Source organism: Meles meles, chromosome 3 (genome assembly GCF_922984935.1).
Source record: "Meles meles chromosome 3, mMelMel3.1 paternal haplotype, whole genome shotgun sequence".
In the NCBI taxonomy this organism is placed as follows: domain Eukaryota; kingdom Metazoa; phylum Chordata; class Mammalia; order Carnivora; family Mustelidae; genus Meles; species Meles meles.
Window position 1 is genome coordinate 30,445,759 of NC_060068.1, and position 21,823 is coordinate 30,467,581.

General features: G+C 37.4%; 2 pseudogenes; both read right to left on the reverse strand.

Moving 5' to 3' along the window:
• LOC123939044 overlaps nt 1-17,103 on the reverse strand; it is a 70,737-nt pseudogene extending 53,634 nt beyond the window's left edge.
• LOC123939046 lies at nt 9,537-10,250 on the reverse strand (annotated as a pseudogene).
• Nucleotides 17,104-21,823: the final 4,720 nt, after the last annotated feature.

The window sequence follows — 21,823 nt, forward strand, 5'->3', positions numbered from 1 at the left end:
TTCTTTCTCCCAAATAGTAATGTTCTTTTTTCCCCTCACATACTTGCTTTAGGATAAATTTTGTGAAGTGGAATTGCTAGACCAAGAGTATATACTTTCTTTCTAAGAGATAAGGACACTTTTTATTTTAACACAACAGCCATTACTGCTGAATTAGTAACTTCTTTAATACATCTACTATCCAGTCAGTTGGTCTTCCTACTTTCCTACTCTGGCAAGAATATCATTTTATAGTTGATTTGAATCAGGATTCAAATAAGGTCCATCCATGGTATTGTTTTATGTGTGTTTTCAATCTCTTGATTTATACAGTTTCCAATTCTTCTTTCTTTCTCACTGTTCATTTGTTAAAGAAATAGGTTATGTCCTACAGAATTTATCACATTTTATATATAACTGAAGCAACCTTGTGGAATTTGTTGTTTGGTAATTGAGGTATAATTAACATACAATAAACCAAACATATTTAAATGGTATAATTTAGTAAGGTTTGACACGTATACACCCATGAAACCAACACCACAATCAAGATAATGAACATAGCATCAGTCACCCATTGTTTCCTTGTGCCATTTTGTAATCTTTCCTTCCCACCCCATGCCAGTACCCTAACCCCAAAGACTAATTTGCTGTCACCATAGATTAGCTTGTAACTTTTAGAATTTTATAAACTGTATACATAAAGTATGTCCTCTTTTTAGGTCTGGCTTCTTCACTCAGCAGAATTATTGTTAGATTAATCTGTGGTTTGAGTTCATTCCTTTTTGTTGCTGAGTACTATTCCACTGTGTGCATAAACCACCATCTCTTTATTCACAAGTTGATGGGAGCCTGGATTGTCTGTAGTTTGGAGCTATCATAACTAAAACAGCTCTGAACAATTGTGCATGAGTCTTTGCATGAGTGTATGCTTTAATTTATTTTGGGTAAATACCTAGCAATGGAACAGCTGAATCGTATGGTAGGTAAACATTTAACTTGTAAGAAATTGTCAAGCTGCTTTCACAAACCGTTGAATAGGCACATTCCTACCAGTAGTGTCTGATACTTCCAATTGCTCCATGTATTTGACCATAGTTCTAGGTTGGTCTTTTCAAGTTCAGCCATTCTAATATGAGTTCCCTGGTTACCTCACTGTGGTCTTAATCTACACTTCCTTTATTTAATTGAGCATCTTTCCATGTGCTTATTTGCCATCCCTATATCTTCTTTGGTGAAGAGTCTATTCGAATATTTTGCCCTTGTTTTTTAATTGTGTTTTTAAAATTACTGACTTAAGAGGTCTTTATACATTGAGGTCACAATACTTTTATCAAGTATAGGCTTTGCAAATCTTTTCTGGCAGCCCATGGCTTATATTTTCATTCCTGTATGGGTTTTTTTGGGAACAGAAGCTTTTAGTTTTAATGAAGTTTAATTTTTCCATTTTCTTTTCCATTCTGGATTATGCTTTTTGTGGTGTCTTATCTGAGAATTCTTAACCTAAGATCACAAGATTTTCTTCTATGTTTTCTTCTAGAAATTTTATAATTTAAGGCTTTATATGAAAGTTTATGATACATTTTACGTTAGTTTTTGGGGTTTGAGTTATGGATTGAAGTGCCCCCTCCTTTTTTTGCTTATTATGGATATACAGTTATTTCAGTACTGTTTTTGGCAAAGCCTATCCTTTCTCTTCTGCATGGCCTTTAATTTCTCTTATTTCTATTTCCTGCCATACTGCTTTGGTTACAGACTCCAGCACAATGTTGAATAGAAGTGGCAAGAATGGAGATCCTTGTCTCACTCCTGTTCTAAAGAGTAATGAAACATTTAGCCTTTTACCACTAAGATGTTCACTGTAGGTTTTTCACCGACACTTTTTTAAAATTGAGGTTAGGAAATTCCTTTCCATTCCTAATATGCTGCTTTACATTTTCTTTCTTTCTTTTAATATCAGGAATGGATGTTGGCTTTTGACAATCGTCTTTTCTGAGATAATAATATATATATATTTTTCCTTTTTAGTTAATGTGTTGAATTACATTAACTGATTTTTGAGTGTTAAACTAAGTGCATATCTTTGGGACAACCAAGAGATGGGTTTGGTACTGATATATTATCCAGTATATGTATTGCTAGATTTTTTGGAAATATTTTGTTTAGAGTTTTGATCTATGTTCATAAGGGATACTAACACATACCTTCCTTTTCATATAATATCTTTACTTGGTTTTGATATTGGGGTAGTGGTAGCCTCACAGACGGGAGTTGTGAAACAATCTCTCCTTTGATTTTCTGGAAGACACTGTTATTATTTTGTCCTTAAATGTTTGGCACAATTGATAAATGGATTATTAATTTATTAATTTATGTAGGTATGGTGAAGGACAGTTTTTTTAATTTTTTTTCAATTTTGATCCTTTTTATAACAGTTTTATTTTTAATTGTGGTAAAATATACATAACAAAATTTGCCATCTCAACTATTTTTAACAGTTCAGTAGTATTAAAAAATTCATTATGTTGTTCAGTCTTCAGCACCATCCTATTCTGTAGCTCTTTTCATCTTGTAAAACTGAAACTCTATATCCATTAAATAATATTTCCTCATTTTCCTGTCCTCCAACCTCTGGCAACCACCTTCTACTTTCTATCTCTATGAATCTAACTACTCTTAAGTATCTTATATAAATGTAATCATACAGTATTTGTCTTTTTCTGACTGTCTTATTTCACTTAGCATGTAATGTCCTCAGGATTCATCCATGTTATAGCAAATTACAGAATGCCCTTTCTTTTGAGGGCCAAATAATAGTCCATTGTATGTCTGTACCACATTTTGCTTATCTAGTCATCCACAGTGGACACTTGGGTTGCTTCCACAGTTAAGCTATTGTGAATACTCCTGCTATGAGCAAGGGTGTACAAACATTTCTTTGAGACCGTGCTTTCAATTATTTTGGGCTAATAGCCAAAAGTGGAATTTCTGGATCATATGCAAATTCTACTTTAACTTTGCGAGGAAGTGCCATACTGTTTTCCACAATGGATATACCATTTTACATTGCCATCAACAGTGCAAAAGTGTTCCAATCTCTTCACATTTGTTGTTCTCTGTTTTGTTTTGTGTTTTTTGTTTGTTTGTTTGTTATTAGGTACATACTTTGCAAATATTTTCTCCCATTCGATGGGTTGCATTTTTATTTTGTCAACAGTGTCTTTTGATGCACACTCTTTGCCAATGTTCACAAAGCCCAACTGGTCTATTTTTCCCTTGATTATATGTACCTTTGTTGTCATCTCCAAGAAATCACTGCCAAATCCTTGCTTTGAAGCTTTTATCCTATGTTTTCTTCTAAGAGTTTTATTCTTTCTCTTATACTTAGGTCTTTGATCCATTTTGAGTTAATTTTTGTATTTGCTGTTAGGCAAGGATCCAACTTCATTATTTTGCTGTGGATGTCTAGTTTTCCTAGTACCATTCATTGAAATGACTGTCCTTTCACCATTGCATGATCTTGGCACTGTTGTCAAAAATCATCTGATCCTATTTGGGTTTGTTTCTGGACTCTTTATTTCATACATGTATGGTCTGTATGCCAGGACCACACTGCTTTGACTATTGCACTATTGTAGTTAAGTTTGAAATCAGCCTTCCAGTTTTGTTCTTAAAGGCTTTTTTGGTTATTTGGTTTCTTGAGATTTCAAAAGACTTTTAGGATAGGTTTTTCTATTTTTCCAAAACATGCCAGTAGGATTGTGGTAGGAATTGCACTGAATCTGCAGCTTTCTTTGCATAGCATTGACATTTTAACAGTAATTTATTTTTTTAAGATTATTTATTTATTTATTTGACAGACAGAGATCACAAGGAGGCAGAGAGGCAGGCAGAGAGAGGGAGAGGGGGAGAAGCAGGCTCCCCGCTGAGCAGAGAGCCCGATGTGGGACTCGATCCCAGGACTCTGGGATCATGACCTGAGATGAAGGCAGCAGCTTAACCCACTGAGCCACCCTGGTGCCCCTTAACAGTAATTTAAAAACTTTAACCCAGGATATTTGTAACAATAACTCTTTCACAATACATGAACGTGGGATGTGTTTCTATTTAGTCAAAATTTCTTTCAGTAATTATTTTGCAGTTTTCACTTGTTTTGTGCAAGTTTTTCACGTCCTTATTTAAGGCAATTCCAAAGTATTTTAGTCTTTTTGATGCTATTATAAATGGAATTGTTTTTCTAATTTACCTTTCGGATTATTCATTGTTACTATAGAGATGTGACTGAATTTTGTGTGTTGACTTTGCATCCTGCTATGTTGCGGAATTCATTAATAGTTTTGTGTGTATGTGTGTGTCATTTTTAGGGTTTCCTATATAGGAGATCATATCATTTGCAAACAGATAATTTTACTTTATCCTTTTCAATTTGGATGTGTTTTGTTTCTTTTTCTTGCCTCATTGCTCTGGCTATAACTTCTAGTACCTTGCTGTAAGAGACATGTATTAGAGAAATGTTGCTATGGCCAATGTCAGAGAAATTACTCTCTGTGCTTTTGTCTAGGATTTTTATGGTTTCAGGTCTCACATTTAGGTCTTTAATCCAATTTGAATTTGTTTTTGTGTATAGTATAAGAAAGTGGTCTTGTTTCATTCTTTTGCATGTAGCTGTCCAGTTCTTCCAACATTTGTTGGAAAGACTTTTTCCCATTGTATATTTTTGCCTCCTCTGTTAAAGATTAATTGGCCATATAATTGTGGATTTATTTCTTGGGATATATCTAAACTGTTTCTTTGACCTTTTGGTATGGTACTGGCACAAAAATAGACACAGCCAGTACCATACCATTTTGATCACTATAGCTTTGCAGTATGTCTTGAAATCTGGGATTTGGTAACCTCGTTTTTCCTTTTTCAAGATTGCTTTGGCTATTGAGGATCTTTTGTGGTTTCACACAAATTTTAGGATTGTTCTAGTTCTGTGAAAAACTGCTGTTGGATTTTTGATAGGGATTTCATTAAATGTGCAGATTTCTTTGAGTAATATAGACATGTTAACATTATTTTTTCCCCAACCCTGAGCATGGAATATCTTTTGTGTCATCTTCAATTTTTTTATCCATGTTTTATAGTTTTCAGAGTACACATTTTTCATCTCCTTGGTTAAGTTTATTCCTAGGTATTTTATTATATTTGTTGCAAATGGAAATAGGACTGTTTTCTTAATATCTCTTTCCGCTGCTTCATTATTGGCATAGAAATGCATAGAAATACAACGGATTTCTATATATTGATTTTGTATCCTGCAAACTTACTGAATTTATTGATCAGTTCTAGTAGTTTTTTGGAGGAGTCTTTAAGGTTTTCTATATATAGTATCATCTCATCTGTCAATAGTAAAAGTTCTACTTCTTCCTTACCACTTAGGATGTTTTTTATTTCTTTTTGTTGCCTCATTGCTGTGGCTAGGACTTACAGTACTATGCCGAATAAAAGTGGTGACAGTGTACATTCCTGTCTTGTTCTTGATCCTAGGGGAAAAGCTCTCAGTTTTTCAACATTAAGTATGATGTTAACTGTGGGGTGTTCACTTATGCCTTTATTATGCTGAGGTACGTTCCCTCTAAATCCCCTTGATGAGGTCTTTTATCATTAATAGATATTGTGATTTTTTTTTCTGAATCCAATGAAATACGGTTTTTATCCTTTCTCTTGTTGATGTGATTTATCACACTGGTTAATTTGTGAATGCTGAACTAGTTTTGCATCCCAGGAATAAACTATGCTTAAGCACTGTGAATGATTTTTTTTTTTAATTTTTATTTTTATTTTATTTATTTATTTTTATTTTTTAAATTTTTATTTATTGCTTTTAACTTCTTTCCAGTGTTCCAGGATTCATGCACCACACTCAGTGCTCCATGCAATATGTGCCCTCCATAATACCCACCACCAGACTCACCCAATCTCTCCCCCAGAACCCTCAGATTGTTTTTCAGAGGACACAGTCTCTCAGAGTTCATCTCCCCCTCTAATTTCCCTCAACTCCCTTCTCCTCTCCATCTCCCCATGTCCTCCCTGTTATTCTTTTATGCTCCACAAATAAGAAAAACCATCTGATAATTGACCCTGCTTGACTTATTTCACTCAGCATAATCTCCTCCAGTCCCATCCATGTTGATACAAAAGTTGGGTATTCATCATTTCTGAATGATTTTTAATGCATTATTGAATCTGGCTTGTCAATACCCTGTGGAGGATTTTTCCACTTATGCAGAATTACAAGCCTGAAATATTGAATCATTATTTCCTTTTCTGATAATATATTTACCTGGTTTTGGGATAAGGGTAATGCCAGCCTCATAGAATGAATCTGGAAGCATCCCTTCCTCTTCAGTTTTTTGGAACAGTTTGAGAAGAAGAGATATTAACTTTTCTTTAAATGTTTGGTGGAATTCACCTGTGAAGCCATCTGGTCCTGAACTTTGTTGGAGTTTTTTGATTACTGATTCAATTTCTTTGCTAGTTAATTAGTCTGTGCCAATTTTCTAATTCTTCCTGATTCAGTTTTGGGAGTTTATGTATCTAGAAATTTATCCATTTCTTCTAAGTTGTCCAATTTGTTGGCATGTAATTTTTCATAATATTCTCTTTCTTACAAGAGACACACATCTTTGTTATATCTGTGATAATGTTATTTCTCCTCTTTCATTTCTAATTTTGTTCGAGTCCCCCCCCCCTTTTTTTTAGTCTGGCTGGAGGTTTATCTTGGTTTCCTTGATCTGTTGTAGTGTATTGTTTTCTTGTTTTGTTTTTTAGTTTCTATTTTACTTATTTCTATTCTAATCTATAATGTTTCTTTTCTTCTACTGATTTTGGGTAATTTGTCTTGTTGTTGTTCTTCTTCTAGATGCTGAAGTTATAAGGTTAGGTTGTTTGGTGTTTTTATTGCTTCTTGTTTGATATATTTATTACTTTTTTAGGTAGGCCTGTATTGCTGTAATCTTCTCTGTCAGATAGCTTTTGTTGCATTCCAAGATATTGGACCACTGTGTTTTCATTTTCTTTTCTTTCTTTTTTTAATATTTTATTTATTTATTTGACAGAGAGAGAGAGAGAGACAGTGTATGTCCACACAAGCAGGGAGAGCCACAGGCAGAAGGAAAAACAGTCTATACACCAAGCAGGGAGACTGATGTGGGGATCAGTCTCAGGACCCTGGGATCATGACCCAAGCCACAGGCAGATGCTTAACTGAGTGAACCAACCAGGTGCCCCTGTGTTTTCATTTTCATTTTTCTTCGTGTATTTATTGATTTCTTCTGATTTCTTGGTTGACCCATTAATTGTGTAGTAGCAGGTTATTCAACCCCTATGTATTTGTGTTCTTTCCAGATTTTTCCTTGTGGTTGATTTCTGATTTCACAGTGTTCTATTCAGAAAAGATGCATGACATGCTTTCAATCTTTTTTGAATTTGTTGAGACTTGTTTTGTGACCTAATATGGATCTGCTTTAGAGAATGTTCCATGTGCACTTGAAAAGAATGTGTATTAAGTCCACTGTTCTAGGATGGAATTTTCTAAATATATTTGTTAGATCCATCTGGTTCAAAGTGTCATTCACAGACACTGCTTTATTGTTGATTTTCTGTTTGAATGATCTATCCATTGATATAAGTGGGGTGTTAAAGTCCCCCACTATTATTGTGTTACGATTAGTTTCTTCCTTCAAGTTTGTTAATAGCTGCTTTATGTATTTGAGTACATAAATATATTCAATTGTTACATTTTCCTATTGGACTATTGTCTTTATTACTATATAAAGACCAACTTTTTCTCTTTTAACTCTTTTTGTTTTAAAGTCTGTTTTGTCTGATATTGGTATACCACCCTTGCTAACTTTTGGTTATTATTTGCACAGAATATCGTTTCCCAACCTTTCATTTTCAATCTCTTTTTCTCTATGGATCTGACGTGTCTCTTGTACATAGCATATAGTTGGATCATGTTTGTTTGTTATTGCTGGTTTTGTTGTTGTTTAGCTTTGTTTTGTCTTGTTTTCAACTGCCTATCCCTGTTTGACTGGAGAGTTTAACCCATTTACAGGTAAGGTAATTCCTGACAAGAAGGAATTTCTAAGTAGTGTTATTTGTTTTCTATATGTCTTATAGCTCCCCCCTTCCTTATTTCGTTCTTTATTGTCTTCTTTTGTGTTTAGTTCCTCTTCCTCTAGTGGAACAATTAAATTCCTTCATAAACTGTGTGGTCAAAAACATAAACTTATAATTCTTTTTTTTAAAGATTTTATGTATTTATTTGGGAGAGAGAGAGACCACATGAGCAGTGGCAGGGGCAGAGGGAGAAGGAGACTCCCTGTTTCAGAGGGAACCCAACTGAAGTCCTGATCCCAGGACACCTGGATCATGACTTGAGCCAAAGACAGATGCATTAGTGACTGAGCCACCCAGGCACTCCTTATAATTCTTTTAAATCCACTAGTCTCTTAAATTATGTAGAAAACGAGACTTGGAATTACAAGCCAGTTACAATAATACTATGACATTTTTTTCTTCAAATTTACAATCTCTTAAAATGTGTAGGAAACAAAAAGTAAAATTACAAACTACTGTTACAATAATACTAGATTTTATAATGTCCCATGTATTTAGCTCTGCTGAGATCTTCTTTTCTCCATACAGATTCAAGTTACTGTCTAGTTCCCTTTAATTTTACCTTACAAAACTCTCTGACCATTTCTTGCAAGGTAGGTCTAGTGGTAACAAACTCTTTCACAGCTTTTGTTTATCTGGGTATGTCTTAATTTATCCCTCACATTTTTTTTAGAGTATGATAAAAATTTAATGACTTATACATCATTTGGCAAAGAGCAAACTGCTTCATTGTGCACTAACAGTGTTTATCACAATGTATAAAAAATGAAGAGTTTCACTTATCTGTTCGAGTTTGTTAGGACCATGTGCTTAGGCTAAATTAAATTAATCTCTCTCTCCCTCTCTCTTTTTTACAATAACCTCTCATAAATGTCTTTTACAAGTAGCAATGCACACATATTTGGTGTGTGATATAAAATTAAGAAGTTGGTTATGTTTTCCACACAAATAGTTGTTGTAAAGTATCAATGTTTCAAATGAGAGTTCCTAAGGAACCAAATTTTTTTTCCATTTTATTTATTTTTTCAGCGTAACAGTATTCATTCTTTTTGCACAACACCCAGTGCTCCATGCAAAACGTGCCCTCCCCATTACCCACCACCTGTTCCCCCAACCTCCCACCCCTGACCCTTCAAAACCCTCAGGTTGTTTTTCAGAGTCCATAGTCTCTTATGGTTCGCCTCCCCTCCCCAATGTCCATAGCCCGCTCCCCCTCTCCCAATCCCACAAATGAAACAAGATGGGATTGGGAGGGAGACAAACCATAAATGACTCTTAATCTCACAAAACAAACTGGGGGTTGCTGAGGAACCAAATTTTTAAAAATCATGTTAACTTTACTAAGCAGAGAAATTTTTCAGTATTTTATTAACTGCTCATCTCCACATTCACATTCTATGTATTTTCTCATGGTCAACAAAATGAGCTTAAGTCAAATTATTTAAGTTCTCCCGCCACTTAAAGAGGAAAAGCTCCACAGTAATTTGAAACCATGGAGTTATGCTAAATTCACCGCTGGCTGTCTTTACCAGAAGTTCTTTTATCTCTTCCTTTGACACATAACTAATAGCTCTTAATCTCATTGGGCTCTGGAATGAAAAATACATTTCTCCTCACAAGCAAAATGAATCAATTTCATGTTCTTCCCAGATACAACCTGACTGAGCCTTGCTGTGAATTTGTGTTAGATAATTAATTCTTCTGGAGGAACCTCTTTCATGGGAATTCATAGTTCAGATTTTAAATGTCTCTGTGCTGCTCTTCTTACTCCAGCCAGCATCATTTTCTTCTAGCTTTCCTCTATTACTTAATGGTGGACTACAAGAAGTATTGGTAAAACAACCTAGAAAGGTAATTTTAGCGTCTGAGCCTCTGATCTCTGTTGTAGCGTGGACTCATTTTCAGTGTTGTATAAGGAAATCCTAAAAGCTCAATTCAATAATCTTTTCATTTAGGTGACAATTCTTTTTGGTCTCAGCCCCAGCTGTATGGTCATTTTCATCAGCAAGGATACACATCTCTGCCAGGAGTTGAACCTGTTCCTTATATAGGTTGTCGGTGTCTATCTCATTTATTGTTATGACACATCTGATCTGTCCCATAATACCTGGCCCTCCCCTAACTTTTTTTTTTTGCACTTCAAAAAAAAAGTTTTATTGAGATTTAATTCACATATCATACAATACATACCAAATTCATCCACTTAAAGTATGCAATTCAATACTTTTGGTATATTCACAGATATATACAACCATTACTTTATTTTTCAAACATTTTAATCACTAAAAAAAGAAACACCATACCTTTTAGCTATCAATCCTATGTCCTCCCCAACCCTCAACCCTAAGAAACTACTAATCTACTTTCTGTCTCTGTAGATTTCCCTGTTCTGGACTTTCATATAAATGGAATCATAGAGTGTGTTATCTTTTGTAATTGGCTTCTTTCACCTACCATTATTTTTTTACAAGATTTTATTTATTAAGTCAATCGGAGAAAGACAACTATCATATGATCTCCCTGATATGAGGAAGTGGAGATGCAACATGGGGGGTTTGGGGGGTAGCAAAAGAATAAATGAAACAAGATGGGATCGGGAGGGAGACAAAACATAAGTAATTCTTAATCTCACAAAACAAACTGAGGTTTAATGGGGGAGGGGGGGAGGGGGGAGGGGGAGGGGGGTGGGGTTATGGACATTGGGGAGGGTACATGCTATGGTGAGTGCTGTGAAGTGAGTAAACCTGGCAATTCACAGACCTGTACCCCTGGGGATAAAAATACACCATATGTTTATAAAAAAATAAAAATAAAAAAACTCTTAGAAGTAACTTATGGGGAAAAAAAAGGATTTTATTTATTTATTTGACAGAGGGAAATCACAAGGAGGCAGAGAGGCAGGCAGGGGCAGGGTTAGGGGGAAGCAGCCTCTCTGCTAGCAGAGAGCCCAATGCAGGACTAAATCCCATGATCCTAAGATCATGACCTGAGCCGAAGGCAGAGGCTTAACCCACTGAGACACCGAGGTGCCCTACCATTATGTTTTTGGAGTTCATTAGAGCATGTATCAGTACTTCATTTTTAAAAGATTTTATTTATTTATTTGAGAGAGAGAGAGAGAGAGCATGAGAGGGGAGGGGCAGAGGGACAAGCAGACTCCCTGCTGAGCACAGAGCCTGATATGAGGCTGCATCTTAGGATCCTGAAATCATGATCTGAGCTGAAGTCAGATGCTTAACTGACTGAGCCACCCAGGTGCCCCTCAGTACTTCATTTTTTATGACTGGATACTATTCCTTTAGAGATATCACATTTTACTTATCCATTGCTGAATATTTGTGTTATTTCCACATTTTGGCTATTATAAATAGTGCTGCTATATATATTTATGTGCAAGTTACTATGTGAACATGTTTCATTACTCTTGAAAATATACCTAAGAGTAGAATTATTGGATTATATGGTAAAGCTATGTTTAACAATTTGAGGAACTGCCAGACTGTGTTCCAAAATGGCTGCACCACTTTACATTATCATCAGCAGTGTAGGAAGATTTCATTTCTCCAGTCTTTGCTAACACTTGTTGTTATCTGACTTTTTTTTTCCCATTTTATTTATTTTTTCAGCGTAACAGTATTCATTCTTTTTGCACAACACCCAGTGCTCCATGCAAAACGTGCCCTCCCCATTACCCACCACCTGTTCCCCCAACCTCCCACCCCTGACCCTTCAAAACCCTCAGGTTGTTTTTCAGAGTCCATAGTCTCTTATGGTTCGCCTCCCCTTCCAAATTTTTTTTTTAATAAACATATAATGTATTTTTATCCCCAGGGGTACAGGTCTGTGAATCGCCAGGATTACACACTTCACAGCACTCACGATAGCACTTACCCTCCCCAATGTCCATAGCCCCCTCCCCCTCTCCCAATCCCACCTCCCCCCAGCAACCCCCAGTTTGTTTTGTGAGATTAAGAGTCATTTATGGTTTGTCTCCCTCCCAATCCCATCTTGTTTCATTTATTTCAGTTATCTGACTTTTTGATTTAAACCATTCTAGTGGGTATGAAGTGACATCTCATAGTGTTATTGACTTGCATTCCTTTCATGATTAATGATATTGAACATCATTTCATGTACTTTCTGGCTATATGTATATCTTGTTTTTTAATTTAATTTTTTTATTTGTTTATTTACAACATAATAGTGTTCATTGTTTTGGCATCACACCCAGTGCTCCATGCAGTACGTGCCCTCCCTATTACCAACCACCTGGTTCCTCAACCTCTCACCCCCCCGCCCCTTCAAAACCCTCTGGTTGTTTTTCAGAGTCCAAATTCTCTCATGGTTCATCTCCCCTTCCAGTTTCCCTCAACTCCCCCTCCTCTCCATCTCCCCATGTCCTCCATGTTATTTGTTATGCTCCACAAATAAGTGAGACCATATGATACTTGACTCTCTCTGCTTGACTTATTTCGCTCAGCATAATTTCTTCCAGTCCCGTCCATGTTGCTACAAAAGTTGGGTATTCGTCCTTTCTGATGGAGGCATAATACTCCATTGTGTATATGGACCACATCTTCCTTATCCATTCATCCGTTGAAGGGCATCTTGGTTCTTTCCACAGTTTGACGACCATAGCCATTGCTGCAGTAAACATTGGGGTACAGATGGCCCTTCTTTTCACTACATCTGTATCTTTGGAGTAAATACCTAGCAGGGCAATTGTAGGGTCATAGGGAAGCTCTATTCTTAATTTCTTCAGGAATCTCCACACTGTTGTCCAAAGTGGCTGCACTCACTCACATTCCCACCAACAGTGTAAGAGGGTTCCCCTTTCTCCACATCCTCTCCAACACACGTTGTTTCCTGTCTTGCTAATTTTGGCCAGTCTAACTGGTGTCAGGTGGTATCTCAATGTGATTTTAATTTGAATCTCCCTGATGGCTAGTGATGATGAACATTTTTTCATGTGTCTTCATGTACTTATTCTTTCAGTTGGTGAGAATTGAAATATCTGACTTTGATTGCAGATTTATCTATTTTTCTTGCAGTTCTATATTATTACATAAAATGAAAGGTTTATGATTATTACTTCTTAAAAAATTGGCCTATTTATCCCCTCTTTCATCTGAAATCTCTTTTCTATGATATTACTATAGCCTTTTCAGCTTTCTTTTAACTAGTGTCAGCATGGAGTAGTTTTCCATTTTTTTACTTCTAACCTATTTGTGTCTTTATATTTAACTGTTTCTTGTAGACATCATATAGTTGTAGTTGGGTGTTGCTTATTTTGTCCAATTTGATGGTGTCTGCCCTTTAGCAGGAGTTGTTAGACTACAAATGACCCTTCCGGGCACCAGTCCCCCATGCAACTGAATATCCATAGTTAATGTTTGAATTACCCCCAACTGAACTAATAGCCTACTACTGACCAGACATCTTACTGATAACAAAAAGTTCGTTAAGACATATGTTCTATGTATTATATACCATGTCCTTACTGATGACAAAAAGTTCGTTAAGACATATGTTGTATATTTTATATACCATGTTCTTATAACAAAGCAAGCTAGAGAAAAGAAGATGTGAAGAAAATCATAAGGAAGAGAAAATACATTTACAGAATTGTACTGTAGTCATTTTTTTTTAATAAGTGGACCTGTACAGTTCAAATATATGCTGTTCAAGGGTCAACTTATATTTTGTGATTACTGATATGGTTAGATTTAAGTCTGTCATTTTCTTATATGCTTTCTATTTGCCCCATCTATACTTCAGTCCTCTTTCCTCCTTTCCTTTCTTCCTTTAAATTAATTGAATATATTCTGATTTTATTTTATCTCCTTTGTAGGCTTATTAGCTATACATTTTTTTTGTTAAAGATTTTATTTATTCATTTGACAGACAGAGATCACAAGTAGGCAGAGGCAGGCAGAGGGAGAGAGGAAGAGAAGCAGGCTCCCCACCAAGCAGAGAGCCTGATGTGGGGCTCGATCCCAGGAACCTGGGATCATGACCTGAGCCAAAGGCAGCGGCTTTAACCCACTAAGCCACCCAGGCGCCCCTATCTATACATTTTTTAAGTGCTTGTATTAGGGTTTAGTTTATATATATCTACGTATCTATCTGTCTATGGCACAATATACCTTTATGTGACACTATATGATTTCATGTATAAGAATCTTACATTAGACGTCTTTCACTTTTCCCATCCCCATGTTTATGATATTGTTATATGTTTTATGTCTTATATACTTGTCATATATTTTACTTCTACATATGTTATAAACCCCACAATATATTGCTGTAATTTTTGTTTGAACAGTCAGTTATCTTTTAAAGAAGTTTAAGTAATAAGTAAAAATCTTACATAATCGCCATGTGGTTATCAGTGCTTGTATTCCTATTGTGTAGATCTATATTTCCATTTGGTATCATTTCCCTCTGTCTGAAGGATTTTAGCATTTCAGTAATGGAAATCTGATGGTGAAATCTTTCAGCTTTTGTATAGTTGAAAAAAATTGCCTTTGTTTCTATAAGATATATATTATTTGTTTCAGTAAGACATATTTTTTATCAGTAAGATAAATCCTAGTTTGACAGTTTTTTGTTCTTTCAGTACTTTAAAGATCTTGTTCCACTAAATTCCCTTTTTGCTGAATTCAATAATGGGAAATCTGCTATCCTATTTATTTTTGTTCTGTGGCTGCTTCTAAGATTTATTGTTAGTTTGTGAGAAATTTTAGTATCATATACCTTAGTGTTGTTTTCTTCACATGTCTTGCATCTGGAATTTGTTGAGCTACTTGAGAGAATCTGTTTTCATCAAATTTGGAAAATTTTCATTTATTATTATTAATTTTTTTTCAAATATTTTTCCTGTTCTCCCTCTGTTTTTTTTTTTTTTTTCCTTCTAGGATTACAAGTATATCAAGATTCTTTTAAGTTACCCAAACATCTCATTTATACTCTTTCTTCTTGGAATTCCAATTTTTCCCCTCTGTGTTTCATTTTAGATCAATTCTATTGTTCTATCTTAAAGTTCACTAACCTTTTCTTCTACAATATCCAATCTGTTAATCCTTTCTGGTGTATTTTTTCATCCCACATCTTGTAGTTTTAATCACTTAGTACTTCAGCTCTTTTTATATTTTCCTTGTCTCTCCTGAGAATAAGGTATATAAATATAGTAACTGTTGTAATGCCATCTGCTAATTCTAACACCTGTATTAGTTCTGTTTCAGTTTCAATTGATTTTTCTCCCCATTATGGGTATGAGTACAGACTTTAATTTTTTTGCCACAGAATACCAACTTACCATCCAAAAATGTTTCACTTATCCTATCACTACCAATAAATGATTGTTTCCCTCTCTATGCTGCCACCACTAAATTTTGTCAGTCCTTAATTTTGCCAATAGCACAGGCTAAAGCTCTTTGCTGCTGTAACAGATTTTTATTGAGCACTGACTACAAGCCTGGTGATGGATGGTGGCAATTCTGGGATGTTCAAACAGCCACAGCAGCTGCCATCATGGTGCTTATAACCTTGTAGTGTTGACCATGTTTTTTATTTGTATTTTAACTGATTATCAGCGACACTGAGCATCTTTCCCCAAATTTATTGGTCACTTATATTTCTCCTTTGGTGTACTGCTACTAATGTTCACTCGACTGTTTGGATTTTTTATTCCTTTGTAAGAGCTATATATTTACTGAAGATAGATACCCACTTTCACCTTTTTAAAGATTTATTTATTTGAAAGAGCATGTGCACAAATGAAGGGAGAAACAGAGGGAGAGTCTCCTAAAGAAGACTCCCCACTAGGGGTAGAGCCCTATGTGGGGCTTGATCCCAAAACCCATGAAAACATGACCTCAACCTAAATCAAGAGTCAGATGTTTAACTGACTGAGCCACCCAGGCATCCCTGCTTTCATTTTTTTGATAAAAAGACATTCCCTTTAAAATAAACTAACACTTGTACATAATTTCTTTGAAGAAATTATTTGCATGTTACTGACATACTTTTTTTCTACATTAAAAATTGATTCTGGTTAAAAAAACAATGCCCTTAAAGGCAACTTTTAATACAAAAGTACAAAATAAATATATGAATACTTAAGGTATTCATAAGAAATATGAATATCTCCCTATATATCTGACATCAACATATAAATTATTTCCATTCTTTTTAGAATTAATTATGCAGATTCCAAATGCCATTTTCCTCTCTGAATAATGAAATGGAAAGTCAGAGATGGAACATTTCTAGATTAAATATTCCCAGATGATGAAATATTTCTGGCAAGGCCCTGCCATCAGTATTGGAAATGCCCTATATGCAAGATTGTTAATTTGTGATTGTCTAAGATCTATTCAAAGGATAAAATGTAAAAATTCCCATTATAGCATGTTTGCTTACCCACTGAAGAGTAGCAAGAGCTCTCATGCATATGCACAAGAGTATCAAGGCACAAGCTACCTCTTCATCCGGCTGTGCAGGAAGCAGGTAAATACTTCCTGGGAGCATCAGGAAGAATGCCCAGAAACACAGTTTCTAGAAAGTGCCCATTGTCTTTTTAGCCTTTGTGGACAAAAAATGGCAGGGGATGGTGGAGCCTGAGAAGATGTCGACTTTATGGCCATGGATAGGACTTGTCCACATATCACAGAGCTAAGGGGTTAACTCTCTGAATATGATGGGGAATGTATGCTACCAGTTATGTTGTGAATTCCCATACTGAGCAGTTTTAATAATGGTGGTGATGACAACAGTCGGCAAAACCACATGAGGCCCAAGCCATCAGTTTGTCCATTGGGCCTGGCCCCCCTAACTGACCTGTCTGATGTAGATGGTCTCTGGCCATCTACATTCAAACAAATGCAGATGTATGTTGGTGATGGGGTTGAAGGAGCCACAGGCCAGGAGCACCACTGGGATTAGGCTCTTCATCTTCTCAGTCACATCGCACCCATGGAAGTGGCCACCCTGCCTTCATGGGGACAAAAACTGAGAGCTTAGAGAGCTGGCACCAGACAACTGTCCAGATCAATGTCCCTAAACTATTCAGAGGCTATTACTTCTCATTTATAAGGTGACTGGGGGGGGCAGTAATAACAGTAACAACATTTACGGAGGCTTTAACATGGACCAGGACCTGTGCTCAATAATATGTCACAATAATCCCCTTACCTCCCCAAGTCCTTTCTACAATCCTGAGTGGTCACCTAGCCAGCTCAGGGACCTTAGAAGCTACAAACTGGAATGCAGACAGCCTGCTGCAGAGACCATGTTCTTCTTATAAGCTCTATACACTCCCTGGGCTCTGATGCGTTACTCTAAAATCAAAAGGAGGCATGTAAGACCCCCATATGTCATCTCTGATAGTCCAAGTGAGACTAGGTCCCAGAGTATACTGTTACTTAAAAAACAAAACAAAACAAAAGAAAAAAACACCTTATTTAAAAATACTTTCAGATTTGCAAGTAGAGTTGCAAAATTTGAGCCAAGAATTTCTATATATCTTTTACCCAAATTCCCAAATGTTAACATCTTACCACATTTGGTTTATCACTCATCCTATCTCTCTACACAACACACACACACACACACACACACACACACACACGTTTTTACCTATAATTATTTTTCCTAAGTTGTTTAAGGGTAAGTTGTAGACATAATACCTTTTTATCTCTAAGTACTTCAGTATGCGTTTTCTAAAAACAGAGGTATTTTCTTATATAACTAAAGAGCAGTGATTCAAATCAGGAAATTAAGATTGTTACAGGATGAGTATCTAATCTACAGCTCTTTTCTGATTTTGCCTATTGTCCTTTATCTAGGGCTGAATCATTTTGAGGGTCCTGTCCACCTTACAGTCTTCTCCATCTGGGGATTTAAGGGCCAGGGTAGGTAAAGGAAAGCAAATCACAGTCCCTCTCTGAGCTGCAGTTTCCTCATATGCAAGATGAAGATAATATGATATCCTCTTACAGGGTTGTTGTGAAGATAAATGAGCTATGTATGAGAAGTCTAGTATAAAAGAAGCATTTAATAAATTACTGTGGCTGTGGCGATGATCATGTCAATAATGAAATGGGCGCTGCAGCTATTGCCCATGACAAGGGAGGAGGGTAGAGAGGAGAAGGCTCCCAGTGAGCCTCACCTCCTAGTACTCTCCTGCAGTCCCTCCCCTTGAGTGTAGGCTGGGCCTAATAACTTGCTTCTACTAAACAGAATACAAGAAAATAGTGGGATTTCAACCCATAGAGTTTACAAAAAGTCTCTGGCTTCCCTTTTGCTTTCTTGTTTGCTCACTCTGATGAAGTCAGCTGTCCTGCTATAAGTTGCCTCATGGGGAGACCCTGGGCAAAGAACTTAAAGGAGACTTTTCGTGCCAAAAGCCCATGAGGAATTAAATAATGCCCATAGCACATTAGTGTGCATGGAAGTGGGCCTTTCCCCAATAAAGTCTTCAGATGAGACCGCAGGCCTGTGAACATCTTGACTGCAGCCTTGTGAGAGACTCTAAACCAGAAGAACCCCTTAAGCAATGTATAGACATATTCCCAACCCATATAAACTATGAGATAATAAATGTGTATTATTTTAAACTGCTAAATTTTGGGTTAATTTGTTAAGCAGCAATGGTACCTAATATAGTGACTGACAGGAAAAATTCATGGTGGCTCTGACTGTAATTCTGCAGCAGCAGAGGGTAACATGGAGAGTTCTCAGTCGCTGAAACCTGGAACTCTCATTGTACCTAAGGAAACTATTGTAATCTGGCCTCCGTTGTCTGATTCTCCAGATCCAATGCAGCTGCCTACTTTCAGACTTTTTGTCATACAAGAAAAGACACCCTCTATCTGTTGAAGTCACTGAAGTTAGGATGCTGGGACTTGTAGCCAAATGCTGCAAATGCAGGGACTTATACCCAACCACTGCCTGCCTCAAACATCAGCAATAGGGGAATATTTGTCAGTGGTTTCTTTTTGAGCTCCTCATGGCTTCCTGCTCCAAGCTTTTATACATCTTATTTCAGTTTCCTCTGACTAGAACACCCCCAGAACACCCAAATCTGTTAAGATTCAACTCAGGTGATCACATCAGTTGTGACTTCAATAACTATTTCTTGATTGCCTACTAGGTGTCTGTATCAGATAGGAATAGATCTGGGTACAAGTCCCAGAAGCCTAAAACTTTAGTAGCTTAAACACACAGAGGTTATTTGTTTCTTGCATGACAAAAATTCCAAGTTGTCAGTTGCATTAGGTCACTGGCTTAACAAGGACATGCAGTTCTCTCAGCTTTTCCTTCATGGTCACAAGATTGCTGCTGTAGCTATAGCCATGTTGAATATGATGACACAAGAAAGAGCAAAGAGCTACACTAGACTGTTTGTTCCTCTTAATCAAAAGTAGAAGAGTTTTTTCAGATCACTCTGTCGATTTTACTTCTTATTAGCCAAAACTAGATCACAAGCCCCTCTAGCTGCCAGAGGGGCTGGGAAAGCAAGGATTTAGCTGTACAGCCTCTCCAGTGGGAAGCATCAAGGAAAATGGAATTGGAAGTAGGATTAGCTTATGCACGACATCTGCCACAGACTTGGGGATACAATGGCCATGAAGCTGGCTGCTGAGCTGAATTTTCTGACAACTGTCCAGGGTCAGCTGATTTATGACCTACCTTCCATAAACCATAGACCACATTCTTTTGGAAAAACCCGCTCTTCTGCCTTTCCCACCGACCAGACAATAAGCCCATTAAGAACAGGAGTGGTGTTTCCTTCATCTCTGGCACACAGCTTCAAGCACAGCACCTGGCCCCCCGAGTAGGGCTCAGTGAAGATTGCAAAGGGTGGTGGCTAGCTGTAGAGTGAAAATGTGTCCTGGCATGGGGAAATTGAATGCACTTCCTAATGTAGAGAAATTGTTCTGGATGTATTCTGAGGTATAGCATGCAGGTAAAAAAGAACTTCCATCCTAAGCAGACTATGGTTTCTTCAAGCTTCCTTGAAGGCAGCAGTAACACCCCCAATTGTGGGAGAAGAAACCAGTCTGCAAGCTACTGCTGCTAGCTTCTTCCTGGGAAGGGTGGGTGGTTTAATGGGATATTATTTGCAGAGTGTGCTTTGTTATTCACAAGAGCAGCCTTGATGACTGCATCTGGAGAGTCTTGCTGATGTGCAAACTATTATGAAGCCTTTCAAAATTCTATTTCATTTTGACAAAATATAATTTTGTAGAGCTGCTAAAACACATAACGGCAACGTCTCAGGTAATGTGAGGTTTTGATTTTTTTTTTTTCAAAAGTTCCAAGAAACTATAAATTAGATCATTGGTTTGAATGGTGATATCAACAGCAATGGGGTGGGATGTTGGGGAGAAGAATAAATGATGTTTAATCTGTCTGCCTATCTTATCTTTTATTTCCTTGCCAGCAGCACACCGAGCCACAATGTTCCAGAGTGACTGAGCCTATCAAGGCCAGGGCTGGGCTGGGAAGAGGCACTGAGTGCAGGTTCCCAGGCTCAGGAACAAGGTCGGCGCTCTTGCCTCACTTGTATTCTCTATCCTGCCTCGACTAAACCTGCTCCCAAGCCCAAACCCACTGAAACACAATGACAGCCTTAGAATGGACTCACTCCAAGGGCCACCAGGAGGACAAACCAGGCTCTGACTTGCATGCACACTTCTTCTCAGACACAAGGGCAGATGTAGGCCATAAAGTGAGTCACCTGCCCTGCCATCGATTAGTATCTAGTGAGATGAAGCAAGGGTGGGACAATGTTGGTGATCAGCACTTCTCATCAAGAATCATTTTATTAAAAATTATTTTTGAGAGAGACAGTGCAAGCACAAGTCGGGGAAGAGGCAGAGGGAGAGCCAGGCTCCCCTGATGAGCAGAGAGCCTGATGTGGGGCTTGATCCCAGGACCTTGAGATCATGGACCTGAGCTGAAGGCAGACGCCTAACCCACTGAGCCACCCAGACACCCTCATCAACAAGCAGAGTGAGCAGTAATTGCTGCTGAAGGACTTAACAAGTTGAGAAGGAGGCATGCATGGCCTTCTTGGAATTTCTCGTTAAACTGGAGAGACAAGGCTTACACTTGGGGCCCCAGACTCCTCTCCAGATTAAGACCACCTCTGGCTTCACAGCCACACCAACAGCATGTCATTCCACTCTTCAAAAGCTTCCCTTCTCCTCACTTCTACAAATGCTCTTCTGACTTCCTCAAACACCCTCCTTCTCACCCCTGCCTTCAAGCTCTGTTCCTTGGAGTCTTTAACCTACCCCCCCACGACTCCCCACCAGGTTACACATACCCAGGACCCGCTTTACCACTTTCTACTTCCAGCCACCCCAGAGCTGCCATTGCTTTGTTCCCATTATGCTCTCCCCCAAGCAGAAGGTGAAGTCCTACTGGGTGTCTTCTCATTTATGTGAGTCCCCTCAGCTCCTGATATTATCTTTTGCAGGTGGCTACCTCACCTCTTCAGTTCTGTCACAAAACAGTCCTGGACTGGGCCTGCTGCACATATAAACTGACCTTTCTGGCTTCCAAGAGGCACTTCAGACCCCCTAGACCCGACTCCACTTCATACTGAAATACAACAAAACATTCCTGCCCTATTTCACCATGGTCCATGGCAGTATCACATGGG